The following is a 17,138-nucleotide window of genomic DNA, read 5'->3' on the forward strand; positions in this document are numbered from 1 at the left end:
AATTGCTATTTTGAATTTAATTACATAATTTAACGATTTATATATATATGCTTAGCTAATTAATTAATTTCATCATAATTCGATACGTTAATTTTAATAATCATTAATAAGTTTATTTAAAGTTAGTTCGAGTTTATTTATTTAATAATTTCTGTTTCTTTACGAGTCCTTATGAAAGTTGTTTTAAGTGAACCCGAGATGGATTTTGGGAACAAAACCGTCCAATTAGCTATTTTGAGCTTATTTCACTAAAATAGCAATTTTTATTAATATCCGTTAGTTTCGTAAAAATCGCTAATAATTCCGATTCAAGCTGATATCGTATTATTTCCGTTAACTAGCTGAGTTTATTTTATTTTCACTCATTAAATTTATTTATTATTAATTTTTATTCTTTGAAACTTTTACTAAAAACCGATTTTATTAACTCGAGGCGGTTTTAAAAACGAGTGAAATTACTTAACGATGAAGAAACGTACGTATAATTAATAGCTAGCAAGCTAGCTGGTGTATCATTATTATTATTATTATTATTATTATTATTATTAATTATTATTATTACTCCCTCACCCGTCCCCCTAATTCTTTCTTCCTCTTCTTTTCTTTTGGGAAAAACAAACAGAAGCAACAAACCATATACGTACACCATTTTCGTCACCTCCAACCCCAGATCCCGCCTCCATTCTCAACCAAATTCCGTAATTTTTGTACCATTCTCTTCCCCTTTCCTTCCTCCTCCTTTTAAGGTAAGAAAGTCTCCTTTTTGTAGTGGTTTCGTCTTTCGCCGCCTTATAAAAGTGTCATCTTTTAGCTTCTTTATTCCGTTTTCTTGCTCTTTTATGAAGGATTTGAAGACCCGGGATGAGGCTCGTGCCTTGTGGACCATTTATTCGAGGAATAAGGAACGTTTAAGGTAACGGTGATGGGATTACTCGACATTATGTCGAAATCTATATGTGCTTAAGTGTGTCTTACTTTTTTTTATAACATAAAGTTTGTGTCTTGATTGAGTTCATGTGGTGTCCTTTGAGACGGTTTTATTCGAGTTTTACTTATCCATTTTGAGAAAAGTTGGTACCTTTGGATTCTTTGTGGAGTGGGGAATCATGTTGGGCAATTTGTTTGGAGGAATACTATCATTTCCATGCTTAAAATTTCTTCTTAAGACGGACGCAAAGCTGGTCATAAAACGTGAAAACAGGGGCTGTGATGGGGCGTTTTTGGACGCGATTTGTGGGTTGATATGGTTGTTGGTTCGAGTCAATTTGATTGTGCATGTCTTGTATGCCTATACATGAATGAATATAGTCTTTTGTTTGGTTGAATTCCGCCTTGTAACATGCTTAAAAACTTGTCTTAAGACGGCCTCATGAATTGTTAGAAACCAAGTATAAATGAGTTGATGAGGGATGATTTTTGGGATTTGTTTTGGGGTCGATTCACGGATGATTTGAACCAAATAGTTGATTTCCGTCTCATGTGAATATCCATGTATGTAATGGGTTGGTTGTATGTGAAAAATTCTTTTCTCTTCATGCTTAAAATTTCGTCTTAAGACGGTCACAAATGAGCTTTTTGAACCATGAAAACTGGGTTTTGTTGGGCTGTTTTGACGGGTTGTTTTGACGGGCTTCTTTATGCTAAATTGAACCAACCTCTTTGCTAACGTCTCAAGTACATGTACATGTTGGGTTTGGGTCTTTTGTTTGGGTGGTATCCGTCGTGGTTTGGCCTAGAAAACCGTCCTAAGACGGCTGGACAGTAAGGAGTGGCCTGCTGTAGCCTGGCCGTGGCCTGCTGTTGGCCTGGCCGTGGCCTACTGCAGCCTGGCCGTGGCCTGCTGTAGCCTGGCAGCAGCCTAGCAGTAGCTAGTTTGTGGCGTTAGCGATGGCCTGGCCGTGGCCTAGGCGATGCTTTGGCCGTGGCCTAAGCGATGCTTTGGCCGTGGCCTAGCTAAGTCGCGAGTTTGGGCCGTATCTATAAATTGTTTTGACGCTAGTTTGGTTTATTTAAAATATAATTAAATTAATTTCCGTCTCATATTTTATATAACGATAATTCGTTAATATCGTCCTTTCACATAATTATTTTAGGTGACTCATATGTGGTTGAAGATGAAGAGTAATTTTGGGTTTTAGAAGCTTTCTCAAGTTTATTCCTTGTCTCTTTGCTAGCTTAAGGTAACTATTCCGAGTTACTCGACGAATTAATGTCACATTAGTAGTAATGTGGTGCTTGTTGTTTGTTAAGTGTTTAGGTGATTGATAATGTGTTACTTTCGTTTTTTTCACATGATAAAAATTAGAAATAACATGAGAATAATATTGCGATAAATTTTGTAATTTGGGCCAAAGTAGGCCAAGACTCTGAGCTGGGCCAGATTGACCGAACGAGTTTGGTCAAGCTAGGTTTAAACCAGTCAGCCTCGATTTGACCGATGACCCGTCGCGGGACTCGGGTCGAGGGTTTGTCTTTGAGGTGAGATTGGATGTTTTATGTTATGCCTTGATATTTGTAATTATCATTTCACATGTTGGTTGTTGGATGCTTTGGATGCTTTATACTTGAGTCTTCTTGCCTTGTTGCCATTTTAGCTTGTTCTCATGAATTATGAGATTAACGGTTATTTTGGAATTTGGATTATTATTGATATTGAGGATATTGTTGGATTGTCTGCTGAATAGACATTTATATAGCCTTTCACATGATAGAATGTTAGCATTTATGTTGGTAAGTTGGACTCTTTGTCCTTTTATGGTTAATTGGGTATCCTACTTGTCTTGTGTGGTGTGGGCTAAAGTATTCAAGCTGGGACTAGCTGGGACTAGGTCCTAGGTGAGTATTTCGGCCTTCATCATAGATAGGTCTTTATAGTCTCTGACGAGTATATGTTCACTGCTTAATAGCCTTTGTGTTCCTGACTTGGTGGGTTTATATCCAAGTTGGGGCATGACCTCGTTACTTATTTTGATAGTAAGTGGTCAGCTTAAGTACTAGCCAACCCTTTGGTGGACTCCTTAGGGTACTCACTTTGTTTTAGAAAAATTGTGGGTCTTGGGTGCGGTGGTGTGTATCCGCATGTCTAGGTCTGCGCAGATTTTAGGCTAGGGTTGTGTTGTGTCTTGGCCATGTTTTATTAATATTAACCGCTGAGCCAAGATACCGGTTCAATTACCTTCCCTACCTCGTGGTATAGACTCGAGTTACAGAGTGACTATTGACCGTGCTAAGAACTTATGCCTGTCTTTGATATATTGCCCTTTCTTGTTTGATGATTCTATGAATCATAGAAGGTGAGATGCAAGCCGGCTATGGTTGATAGAGTTTGGATTCCTGGATGTTATGTGATTCACATGATAGTGTAGTATGAGTCGGTCTAGTATTCACATGCTAGGACTATGTGTTGTTATATTGTTGTTCACATGATAAGCACGATTGTCTAGCATCTATATGCTAAGGCATTGTGTGATTCATATTCATATTCTTATGTTTACATGTTATATTAATTATGACATTTCGTGGCTGGGAGAACTCGGAGTTACTCCCCACTGACTGTGGCTTTCGTATTTGTATAAAATGCGAATGACAGGTAGGTGATGCATATATGGGGTACATGGACGAGCTAGCGAGCAAAGTAACCTTGGGACCTAGACTGGTTTTATTTCATTGTGACCCTTAAACCCTTTTTATGTCACATACATTTTAGGGACATATGTCTCCCTTTCTCATATTTGGTTTGTATAACTTTGTTTCGCGACTTTAGCGATGTTTCATTCATGAGATTTATTTTGGACCTTGCATGTTTGACACCTTCCCTTTTGGATATCTTTATAACAGGTTCAGGTTTTAAAAATTACAGGTTTTTACCCAATTGAACCTATTACAAACATATCCTGTCAGTTTTTCTGTAGAATTACGTGTTTACTTTTCCGCAATAAATGAGGGTGTCACAAGGCGTCTTCTGACGAAAAAGTGATTAATTCACCTGATGTACTCGATCAACTGGTTCCTGATGGTCGATCGAGCAAGTTTACTGAAGAAGTGCTCGATCGAGTGGATAAAAGTGATCGATCGAGCATTGAGGAAAACGGGCCTCTCGATCGAGCATCCCAAACTGCTCGATCGAGCAAAATTTCTGAGAAAAGCCCTCGATCGAGTAGTGAAGTTGCTTGATCGAGCAATACTAATGCAGAGAGTGATAATTTGTCCTCTAAATATAATTTGGACGATAAATCTACGAAGGAAGATAATTCCATTAAGCCCCAAGCTCTATTTCCAAAGAGGCTAGGGAGGACAAAGACGGAACAACAATTTGGCAGATTTGCCGATCTTCTGCGAAGTCTTAATATTGACATGCTGTTTGCCGAGTTACTCATCCAGGTACCCTCTTACTCAAAATTTATGGAAGAAATTCTTTTACGTAAGAGGAATATAGATGAATTTAAAACGATGGCTTTGACTGAAGAATGCAGCACACTTCTTCAGAATAGGGCCTCTCCTAAGCTTTCTGACCTAGGTAGTTTTTCTATACCATGTTATATAGGAACCCACCTAATCGACAATGCTTTATGTGACTTAGGTGCTAGCGTCAATGTCTTACCTTTTGTAGATAACTCATTTCTGCACCTCCCGCAAACCACGCGGTGATGATGGGGCCGCATGTTTGGTACACGGAACGATTTATGACAGTTCGTAAGTTTATCATCAAGTGATAGCTCAAACACTTGTGTCTACCTCATAGTCGTCATCTACGCGCCGATACGGTCGTTTTGACAGTAATTAGAGTACATTTGGAGTCCGGGTCAAAAACCGTCTTCATTTTCTAATAACAATTTAAAATGCCGAGTCAGAATGTTCTGGAATGTTCCGGATATTTCTATTCCATATTTTCAATCTTTTAATCTTTGGTAAAATATATTCCAGGAATTATCATATAAAATATTAAGGAAAATAAGATCAATCCGCAATTCCATAATAAAAACGCGGAAATCTTTCTTCCGCAGGAGGAAACCACTGAGGAAAGGACGCAGCAGGTGTTGTGCCTCTTCCAAGAGACGCAGTGCTTGCTGCGCCTCTTCCTCAGTTCTTTTCTGCGTATTTTTCGTATCTTTTCGAGATTTACTTCCAAAGTTTCTCCGAAACCCTAATTTCCTCCGTGTGAATAGTATAAATAGAGACCTTCGGTCTCACATCTTTCTAACGCGAGTGTCCGTCCTTCTCTTCTCCCTTTGCATTCTAGACCACGCTCTTGCTTTTTGGCGTCTACGTGCTTGAACTTTCGACCACGTAAGCTCGGATCCTTCTGAGTACCAGCCTCGTTTTGCATGACCGACCAATTTGACCAACTCCACATAAATCAACTTTAATCAATCTGTTTAATTCCTCCTAGAGGGCACGTTCATCGTACATTCGAGTCGAGCATCACTAAACGTTAACTTAGTCAATCTCGTTTCTTCAAACATGTAAGTCTGAGGGTGTAAATCCCTATTTTATTATTGTTCTTTATTTTTGTAATTATTATTGTAAGATTTACGTCGAAAACACACTTAAAACCGATTTATAAAACCTTATTTCAAATCCTTTTTGCGGATTAACAAGAGACAAACGTCGAGAAAGGACGCAGCAAGTGCTGCGCCTCTTCGAAGGGACGCAGCACCTGCTGCGCCTCTTCCTGAGGCTGCCGCAGTTCCTGCTTCCTTTCTTCTTCCTTCTTCCTTCGTCTTTTGTTTGTCTGTTTGTTTTGTTTCGTCTTTGATTGTTCATGTTCCAATAACACAATAATTTGAGTATGATAATTTTAACATGTAAATCATTACTATTTAATTCATCTTTTAAATTCCCGACTTAAATCCCTTATAATTCATATTTGCGGGTTTTCGTCATCAAATCAATTCCGGTTTTTAGAGGTTCGATTCATTAATATTGAGTCTCTGGAATTCATCGTTGATATATTTTCGTCTGTTGTTTACCGTCACCATCAGTAGTTCGCCATTAATAATTAGTTTGGTTAGCTTTTGTTTAATTTATATCATTAATTCTCATAATTAACCTTTTAATCTTGTGAATAATTCGTTCTAATTAACTCGAGTCCATGTTTTTTTTTTATGACCCAATCACATGTAAATAATCTGTTAAAACACTTCTATCCGAGTCAATTATTCATAACCGAGCATTAAAATCATCAATGAATGTTAACGACTTGCAATTCTGGCTTCACATCCAGAACTGAACTCAGGAACAAGCGCAGCGACTGCTGCGCCTCTTCCAAGGGACGCAGCTCTGCTGCGCCTGTTCCAAGTTGAGTTCTGTCTCTGAACTCCCGTTTCTGCTTTGACCTAGTTTATTAATTACGTATTTAATTAACTATTACTCGTATTATCACCCTAATCTGTTCGTTTATTTATTTATTCTTTCTTTTCTCAAATTATCCGTTTTGTATGTATTTTCGACGTAAATCAATAAACCCCATGTAATTATTGTAATTTTCTTCATTGTATTTTTATTGTATTTCTTTTATCGTATTGTTTGTATGTCTCTCATATGTAATCAACCTAAATTTCTACCTTGACATTAATGCATGTTAAATTACGTGTTTACCGACTTAGTATTAATTCTCACATGTTAGGATTAATCTAATGGATGTTGCATTGCATGCATATAAATCGACAGCATATCGAGTATAGATAATTTCCCTAATCATTAGTAGAGGCCGCTATCGAGACGGGCGGGATTAGGTGTTCGATCAAAAGAGCTTCCTAATACGTACCCTCACTCCTTACTCCAGATCTCTGTGAACACCCGTGTTCATTGGCATCCACGAGAGTCATTCTAGACATAGAATGCTAAGGGTAACGAGTTCTTGGTGTTCATGTCACTACTTTGTGTCTTGACATGGCACGAGGTATTCGAACGGTTTCCAATTTTCCACAATAAATTTGTGGCGACTCCACAAATGCACAAAAAGCTTGCTCGGTTTTCACTCCCGAGCGACCCCCGTGGGCCTGCGTCCACAGTTTGGCGACTCCGCTGGGGAATAATACACTTACGTGTAGCCAAGGGCGAAACTTGAACAAGGTTAGGGAATTGTTTGTACAAGACAGTTGTCGGTTTTCATAACTCGGTCTTCCTAGATCGTTTATTCGGCCTTCCTAGGCCCAACCCAATCCATTCGACCAATCGTCCCGTCTAGACGGTCCAAATTCTTATTTAAGCCTATGAATGGATAGCGATTGACGTCAACCATACCATGGTACTTACTCTTGTTTGTATCAAGAGCTATCACTACTCGAGGAAATGGACTAGGAATCGGCCTTACTCCTGTTTAATACGAGCCTCTCCACAGACCTCGGGTTTGATTGTTCGGTATGGCAACCCACCCTTTAAACCAAAACCATTTTAAATGCACTCAGCATCCCGTTATAATGCCTGTTTAAATGCTTGTACCATATGTGATCACCATTTCTAAACAAAACCATGACGATTTTTGTAAAAATCAAAATCTCTTTCAAAAAGTAAAAATTTCGAAAATACGCCTAAGACCAACATTTTCAAGCTTTGTCATTTCTTCAAACCTCAATTCGAGTCCACTCCTAAAACTACACTATAGTTGACTAGGACCAACATTTTCAAGCTTTGTCATTTCTTCAAACCTCACTTAACACAAGTGGCACACTCCCACTCCACAAGTCAAATCGTTTTTTGAGTAGGTGTGCTAGAATGGTCGATCATGTTTTGATTCGTCACCGATCTCTTGTTCAGTTTCCAAGATGCCTGATATAAGCGACGTGAGTAACAACCAACCCCCGAATGGTAATCATCAAATCCTAGCCGTGCTAACTCATCTCCAAGTCACCCAAGACCAAGTGTATGATCGCCTCGACGCGATCGAGGGCCGAATAGTTGCTGTGGAAACTAGGTTGCCTCCTCGAGAAAGTGAATTGTCTGATGAATTTGTGAATAACTTCAGGAATGAAAATTCTTTTATGGGAGCACATGAGGTTAACCCTCCCGTATGTATGACTGCAGCTGAGAAACGACTCCAATACCTGGAGGAACAATTGATGTATCTCAAAGGGGACGATATCTATAGGGAAAATAATCGCAAATATGAGGCCGTGAGTTCCAAATTGCCAACAAACTTCAACATGACGGATATCCCGAAATTCAAAGGGCATGAAAACCCTTTAAACCATATCCGTGCCTTCAAGGATTACATGTCTATCAAAGGCATTAAACCCGAGATGTTCTTAAGGTTCTTTCCTTCATCTCTTGACACCATACCGAGACAATGGTTCTATTCTCTAGAGCACAAAAAGATTGCCACCTGGGACGATGCCGCAATTGAGTTTGCTAAGCAATATGCGGATAATGCCGAAATCCAAGTCAATATGCTCAATTTAGAGGTTCTTACCCAAAATGATAAAGAATGTTTCACCGACTTCCTAAGTAGGTGGAGGAAGACTAGTACCCAACTTGTCGAACGTCCAGATAAAGTTACCCTCGTGGAGAAATTCGTGGACAACTTAAATCCCATCTATGCAAGTCATTTGAGGTACCAAAACATTAAGACCTTCAAAGACTTAACTGTACTGGGAACATGGATCGAAGATGACATCCGTAAAGGGCTCTTGTCCAAAACGGTTGGTCGTGGATAACAAGGCTCAACAAGTCGTTCTTACGGCTCTACTAGCAAGACTGATGAAGTTAACCTTCTTGAGCCATCTAAGAAGAGTACCCCACCAAGAAAGTTCACAAATATTGGGGATACGTACTCCAATGCTCTAAAGAGATTGATGAAACAGGGTAAGCTTCAACCCATAGGCCCTACGCCTGAACCAGAAAAGAAATCCAAGTTCTAGGACAAGAATTCATACTGCGAATATCATAGAGGTAAGGGACATGATACAGAAAAATGCTACAAGCTAAAACATGTACTTCAAGACATGATTGAAGACGGTCGCCTACCAATACCGCCTGGAGGTAAGCCTAACAACACTCAGAATCCTCTTGGAATTTTGGTGATTACAAGTGAAGAATCTACCTTAGATTGTTCACACCTCATTTCTCCAGTCGAAGATGAGATCCATGCAATAGAAGAAGAAGGGAACTACTCTACCATTTCCCCAACCATCACCGACTTTATCGCATGGGCAAAGAGTGTGAATAGGCAAGTCTCGGAACTAGAAAGCGTAGTGGCAACCCCACGTGATCCCAATGCAACACCCAAAGAACGTGCGCCACTAAGTTTCTCTCAAAATGCTACAATAAAAGAAGTAGTAGCCATGGTTGATGAATTAATCGACCAAATTATCCAATTGGAGGCCGAGATCATAAGAATGAGAGAACTTGCTACTATCAATGGAGTATGGGCCGACGATGATGAAGGTGAGTATCTGAACACTACCTAGTCAAAGTCAGTGAGGAAATAGTCCAAAACAGTGAGGACCAAGATGTAGACCACCTTACTCGTTCAGGGCGTCCATATCAAAACGCCTCTCAAAATGGTCCCATAGCAAACGGTCCAATCACCAATACTAACGTTGTCACACCAAATGATAACGAAGATACCTGTACTGACCATTTGCTAAAGCAACTACAGAAAACAAAGGCTGATCTTTCAGTCTGGCAACTAGTTGCAAGCTCATTCCCACATCTCCAAGCTTTACTACAAGCCTTGGCCAAACTAAATGTGGCACATAACTCTACACCCGATGACGTAGTAAACTTGGTCTTCAAAGAATCACCAAAGCTAAGTAACCCTGTTACTTTCTCAGATGAAGACTTGCCACCCTTTGGCGCTAGTCACAATTTGGCTCTTTACATCACTGTCATTTGCTTGAAGAAGAATGTGCCAATGCCTTTGGTAGATGATGACTCAGCAGTCAACGTCATACCCTTGAAAACGGCATACAAATTGGGCATGAAAGAGTCGGATTGGACCCCTACCAACCAAGGTGTTTGCACATATGATGGTACACGACGAAAAGTGGTAGGAATAGTTAACCTGACCATAGCCACAGGGCCGATTGAACGAAAGGTTATCTTCCAAATAGTGGACATTGAAGCATCTTTTAACATACTTCTGGGAAGACATTGGATTCACGCTTCCAAAGCGGTAACATCCACCCTCCACCAGAAAATCAAGATCCCACTAGATGGTAAAGTGATGACAATCACTTCGTCACCCATCAAGGCAGTAATAGAAAAGAGGTCAAGTAATCAAGTACTTGCGGATCCAGTATATGAACTTGGGGGCTTCCATAGCATAAACGTCATAGAAAGAGAGTTGGCGCCCATATACTTCAATCCCTACTCTAATTTGGTGGTCAACCACATGCTCAAATATCAGGGTTACTTCCCGGGAATGCCTTTGAATCCAATCCGAAGTAACACCTTTGCACCCTACAAAGAAGGCAATTCACAAAGGATACCACTCGGATTAGGATACAAGCCCACTAAAGAGGAAGTTCTCGAGATGCTCGCCCAAGTTCAAAACCGTAAGAACGTGGGAATCCAAATGCGACCCTACCTCCCTACCCTAAATGGATACTTCGTTAAAGAGGGGAGTCAAGAACTCTTTCATGGATTTCCCGAACCTTGGCACTATCTCGAAAGGAAGTTAGCTGGAATCGAGATCTTTCACGATTGCTACTTCATTCCTCCAGAAACGGTTCCTACCGTCAAGACTCGTCAAGCACCTTGCTTAGCGAACAAGCTGTTAGCCTTTTATTTGGAGAAGATCGATTTGTTAGAGCCGTGCAGGATGAGATCATTACCATGATACTTCAAGACGATCACTTCAACCCTACCACATTAATCACAGAAACCAATTCGAATCAACAGAAAGAATGGAGAAAGTCGATCAAGTGGACGAACAACCAAGGAAGACTCTCCAAGCTCACCACTGGAGAAGGAGAGATGTTCAAAGGAGAACCAGAAGACGATGAATTCGAGTCAGATTCAGAGTCGGAGTCTAGAGAAGTCCCTAAAGAGTCTCCTCTTGTCGTCACTCCCACTCCCCTTGTTTCTCCTAGCTTAGCATCAAGTAGTAACAGCAGTTTGGGAAATGTCCCTACGACTGTCCCTTTACCGCCATTGACTACCGAACATATGGCTTCTTTGTTTCAACTTTTCTCAAATTTTAATATGAATAAATCAGGTTCTGCTTACTCTTCGTGTTATTTTAAATGCAATTCTGTTTACGATGATAATGAGGATGACCCAGACCCAGACTCAATCGAAATACCTCCCTACATAGCCAAAGAAATATTACAAGAGGAGGAAGGGGGGCCAGTAATAGAAAACACTGAACCCATCAACGTAGAGACCGAACTAGAACCCCAAGAACTTAGGATAAGGACGACCTTGAGCCCCGCCGAAAGGGCCAGTTTTATAGACCTCCTACACGAGTTCAAGGACGTTTTTGCTTGGTCCTACAAGGACATGCCAGGGATTGACAAGGATGTCGCAGAGCACAGAATCCCGATTAAACCAGGTTTCAAACCTGTAAAACAGAAGCTTCGTCGAATGAGGACAGAATGGGCTCTTAAGATTAAAGAAGAAGTCGATAAGCAATTCAAACCCGGGTTCATCAAAGTTTCAGAGTACTCAGACTGGGTAGCTAACATAGTACCCGTACCCAAAAAGGATGGGAGAATCCGTGTTTGTGTTGATTTCAGAGACTTAAACAATGCAAGTCTTAAGGATGACTTTCCTCTACCACATATCGACATATTGGTTGACAATACAACCGATCACGCGCTATTGTCCTTCATGGATGGATACGCGGGATATAACCAAATCAAGATAGCCATAGAAGATATGTACAAAACCGCCTTCGTCACTCAATGGGGTACCTATTGCTTCACGGTTCTGCCGTTTGGGTTAATCAATGCCGGGGCTACATATCAACGCACCGCAACTATGCTATTACATGACATGATGCATAAAGAAGTTGAAGTATACGTAGATGATATGATTGTCAAGTCCAAGGATAGAGAGGGGCACATTGCGAACCTTCGCAAATTCTTCTCAAGGCTACGAAAGTACAACATAAGGCTCAATCCTCAGAAATGCGCATTCGGGGTAACATCTGGAAAACTCCTGGGGTATGTTGTTAGCCAACGAGGGATAGAAATAGACCCTTCCAAGGTCAAAACTCTAATCGAAATGCCGCAACCTCAAACAGAGAAAGAAGTTAGAGGATTCCTAGGTAAGGTGCAATACATAAGTCGATTCATATCGAAACTCACCATGATCTGTGAACCTATCTTCAAAAAGCTAAAGAAAACAGATAACACCATGTGGGACGATGATTGTCAGAAGGCATTCGACCAAATCAAGGAGATACTAACCAAACCACTAGTGCTTATGCCACCCCAACGAGATCAACCTCTTGGTTTATATCTCATGGTAATCGAAAGCTTGACCATGGGCGCCATGCTAGCCTAAACCGTAGGAAAAGAAGAAAGAGCTATCTACTACCTTAGTAAGAAGTTCTTGAAGTATGAGTACAAATACACACTACTCGAGAAGACATGCCTCGCTCTTGTGTGGGCAACGAAGAAGCTCCAACATTACATGCTTAGTTACTCCGTAAAAATATACTCCAAAATGGAACCTGTCAAATACCTCTTCGAGAAACCCGTTCTCAACGGACGCCTAGAAAGATGGACTTTGATGCTCTCAGAGTTCAATCTCAAGTATGTACCTCTGAAAGTTATAAAGGGACGCGCCGTTGCCGAGTTCTTTGTAGAAAATTCCATCAATGATGCACAAACACTAGACCTGTGGTCATTTCCAGATGAGGACATACTCCAAATCGATGTAGACTCCTGGGACCTTTACTTTGATGGGGCATCGAACTTAAGAGGATTTGGAATAGGAGTGTTTCTCATTTCTCCTGAAGGCGAGCATACACCACTCTCTGTCAAACTCGACTTCGAGGTGACAAATAACACGGCAGAATACGAAGCTTGCCTCGTTGGACTACAAGCAGCAGCAGGTTTAGGCATAAAAAATCTTCGAGTACATGGAGATTCATCTTTGATCATCAACCAAATTACGGGATCTTAGAAAATCCGGAGTGAAAGCCTAGCACCATATCAGGCCAGAATAGACCAAGTTGACCAATTCTTCGATCAAGTAATATACCTACACCTACCTCGAGAGGAGAATCAATTTGCAGATGCTCTTGTAAAACTTGTATCTTTGATTAATATGCCGGATAATATAATAGAAATGCCTTGGTTCCAAGCAATCCTGAACTTCAAACTCAACGGCACATATCCACCAGATATGAACAAGAGGGGACAACGTGTTATACGCTTACTAGCTTCTCAATACGTCCTCATGCAAGGAGAGTTATACAAAAGAACACCTCTTGGTGTAATCCTGCGTTGCCTTGATCATTCATAGGCACGAAAAGTGATGGAAGAAGTCCATGATGGAGAATGTGGCCCTCACATGAGTAGACCCATGATGGCAAAGAAAATCACGCGTTTGGGGTATTATTGGACCACAATGGAATCCGATTGCATTAAATATGTAAGACATTGCCACAACTGCCAAATCTTCGGGAATGTGCAACATGTCCCTCCTTCATTGCTCTACACCATGACATCTCCTTGGCCATTTTCTGCTTCGGGAATTGACATCATCGGAAAGATCACCCCAGCCGGAACAGGAGGTCACTGTTTCATTCTGGTAGTAATCGGTTATTTCACCAAGTGGGTGGAAGCGGCCTCCTACACTAGTCTCACAGCCAAGAACGTCGCAAAATTTATACAAACCAATATCATCTGTCGATACGGTTGCCCACATGAGATCATTAGTGATAATGGGTCACATTTCCAGGCTGAGACTGAGCAATTGCTAGCCAAGTACAAGATCAAGCATCACCATTCATCGCCATATAGACCACAAACAAATGGCGCAGTAGAGGCAGCAAACAAGAACGTTGTCACAATCCTCAAGAAAATGATTGACAACTATAGAGATTGGCCAAGCAAGATACCATTTGCCTTATGGGGATACCGCACATCTGTTAGGACGCCCACTGGGGCCACCCCTTTCTATTTGACCTACGGCATAGAAGTCGTACAACCAGTTGAGCTCGAAATACCATCCTTACGTATTTTACTCGAAAACCAAATCCCAGAAGCCGATTGGAAGAGGGATAGATATGAAGAACTCATCCTCCTGGATGAACATAGATTGCGCGCATTACATAATGTGCAAACATATCAGGCACGTATCAAACGAGCCTTCAACAAAAGGGTTAAGCCAAGGGACATCAAAGAGGGAGACTTGGTCCTCAAATCAGTTAGAGCTCTTTTATCTGTCGATCCACGAGGAAAGTTTAAACCCAACTAGGCCGGACCATTCCTAGTCAAGTCCATACTTCTAGGGGGTACGGTTAGCATAACAGACTTCGATGGGAATGAATTTGCCAACCCAACAAACCTCGATCAATTGAAACGTTACTATGCCTAGAATAGGAACAAAAAAAAACGTGCCTCGCGTAACCTCACGTGTCGCTCCTATGGCACGGAATATAAACGGCCCCTGGACATGCTAAAATAAAGCTAATGTCACCTTGCTCTTGCATTTTGACAATTCGTCATCCTCATATCATCAAATAAACTGAATTGCACTATAGGAGTAAGTAAAAAGCTCATGCTTATTTTCTAGTTCATTATGAGCTCTTGCTTAGAACAATTATTCTTTTACATGTACTTGAACTACGCGCAAAGGTTTGATTTCATTTTTTTAAATGAATACGTAGGCAATCCTTCACGGGATACAACCCATTATTTATTTTGAATGTAAATAGAAGGACATTTGTATATGTATTTGGAATTCGACAAGAATAATAAAAGAAAATCACAACGGTTTCATAACCAGTTAACCTTTTTTATTCATTTCTTTCCATAATAATAATAATACGCTCCATAATAAAATAATGCTTTAAAAAATAATAGGCTAGGATTCTAAAAACCCCACCTTTTTATTACAAATAATAATAATAATAAATAATAATAAAGACTTAGGCTATTCTTCCATTTTCCCTTTGCCTTTGTCGTTTTTATCATATTTCTTGTCTCTACCTCGAGCCGTGCGCTCCTGCGCTACCTCAGACCTAATCATCAATGGTCTCTCTCGTGGTCTAGCCTTGCCATTTTTATCAACCACCTTTTCGACGACAGGAGAGGTCTTCGGTTTCTTCGAAGGATGAACAACTCGAAACCCGACTTCTTCCTCTCCCTCGGTCAAGTGCTTCTCTTTCTCCTTTTCTACATCATGAACCTTGTAGTCAACAGGCTCGCGCTTCCTCAATCTGTCGCGCTCCTCTGGAGTAGTAGCTTTCCTCCATCGCAAGTACGAATCTGATACCCATAGCGCACTAACAGAAGAGTTTAAGAACCACATATTTCTTTGAGCCCATTTGATGGCCCACTCTATTCGGCTCTCAGTAGTAAGAGCCATGGTGGTCTACGGGACAGTATCAAGCTTCGGAATCGTCTGCTTCAATCCAACCTGTCTCATCAGTCTCTCTAGGAAATTGCATATCATGAATTTCAAGCCAGGAATGCGCACCGATCGGGTAGGATCCAAGGACGATACTCCAGTAACAGATTTGAGATGCCACCATGGTACGAGCCATCTAATCAGGGGACCATCCTCGCTCTTCCGCTTGTTCTCCCAGTAGTTGCAGACTCGAGTAAAGTCCACCATGTAGAGTCTAGTCCTCATTGCAATTGAGCGAGCATGATAAGCAGGAACATTAACTATGGCTCGATCAATCGAAGACGCTCCATAAGCCAGACCTACCAAAAAGCGGGTATTAGAAACGAAAAAAAAAACAAAAAAAACGAAGAAAAAAAGAAAAAAAAAAGAGTTTTGTTCTTTTACCTGCAAAGTGATGGGACTTCCTAAATAAGGAAGGTCACGGTTGGCTTTTCTGTTATCTAACCCCAACAGGATCTCTCCTAAACACAGGCAAGCTGGGCTCCTGCGCAGCTCCATTTGCTCAATTAAGCTCAAGTAACGAGGATCACCTCTCAAATCCTCATCAACATGCCCTTGAAGGACATATACATGCAGTAGGCAAAACCCGAATACCTTACGCCTTGCAACATAGGAAATAGTAGGATCTGCCCTATTTATGAATCGATCGATGAAGTTAAACATTCGCACTCCTTTTCAGGTCACAAGGCGGTCCACCTCAGCTCTTGTCAACCCAAGCAAATATCTGAATTTGTTCTTATACCCTTGAGAAGTAGAGGGTATAGCAGGTAAATGTTCCGGGTCCCAACCACCAATCGCAGCAATTTCTTCAGGGAATGGGTAGATATCACCTCCAGAAAAGGCAAATACGTGATAATTCGGGTCCCAATACTCAAGACACGCATCCAAGAACGGTTTGACCACCTTGATCAGCTTCAAACTCAAAATCGATCCAAAATTATAGGCACCCATATCGTGTTTCTCCACATTAGAGAGTTTTTATGTAATAAGACGGAAGAAAGATAGAAGAGTTATGCGAATAAAACCTCCATCGACGTCTATATTTATACTAAAAGATGTTTCCTAAAATCCGTCAGGACGGACACACCGAGGAACAGGCGCTGCACCTGCTGCGCCTCTTCCTTAGCCTTCTTTCGGTGATTTTTCGCATTGGATCTTTCCTAATTCCTCAAAGAATAATTTCCTATTCATACGGGTTATTATTTTGGTAAATCTGTCAAATTACCATGTTTCGCGTTTCCTAATTCCACGGGCACGCGTTTCGAGGCAATGTCGGCATTTTCGTCATTTTAGCACACTTACCCATTTCTTTTTAATTTTCTTTTTTGTGGAATCATTTCACCAATTTAATTATCCATTTTCTTTTTTATTTTCTTTTTTGGGAAATCATTTCACTCCCGTTCCATATTACATTTCAAACTTATATATTTCTATTTTTTCTTTTTTTAGGGGGTAACCCTCCCTACCGTCCGGTCATTTTCGGCAAAATTTGTTGCATTTTTTCTTGAGTCTTTGTCTTGCGCTAATTTAAGCCATGTGTACAAATGTATATTCTATGTGAATTTCTATGTAAATTTCGGCAGCGTGACGGCATAAACCGTCATCTACCA

General features: G+C 40.7%; 1 long non-coding RNA gene across 1 annotated transcript; it reads left to right on the forward strand.

Annotated features, from left to right (window-relative positions):
- The first annotated feature begins 649 nt into the window (after positions 1–649).
- LOC141637701 (uncharacterized) lies at positions 650–3,800 on the forward strand. The gene is made up of 4 exons (XR_012541869.1): positions 650–746; positions 846–913; positions 2,094–2,180; positions 3,590–3,800. It is a non-coding gene; the product is annotated as an uncharacterized LOC141637701 (long non-coding RNA).
- Positions 3,801–17,138: the final 13,338 nt, after the last annotated feature.

The sequence above is a fragment of the Silene latifolia genome, unplaced genomic scaffold, assembly GCF_048544455.1.
Source record: "Silene latifolia isolate original U9 population unplaced genomic scaffold, ASM4854445v1 scaffold_134, whole genome shotgun sequence".
Lineage (NCBI taxonomy): Eukaryota > Viridiplantae > Streptophyta > Magnoliopsida > Caryophyllales > Caryophyllaceae > Silene > Silene latifolia.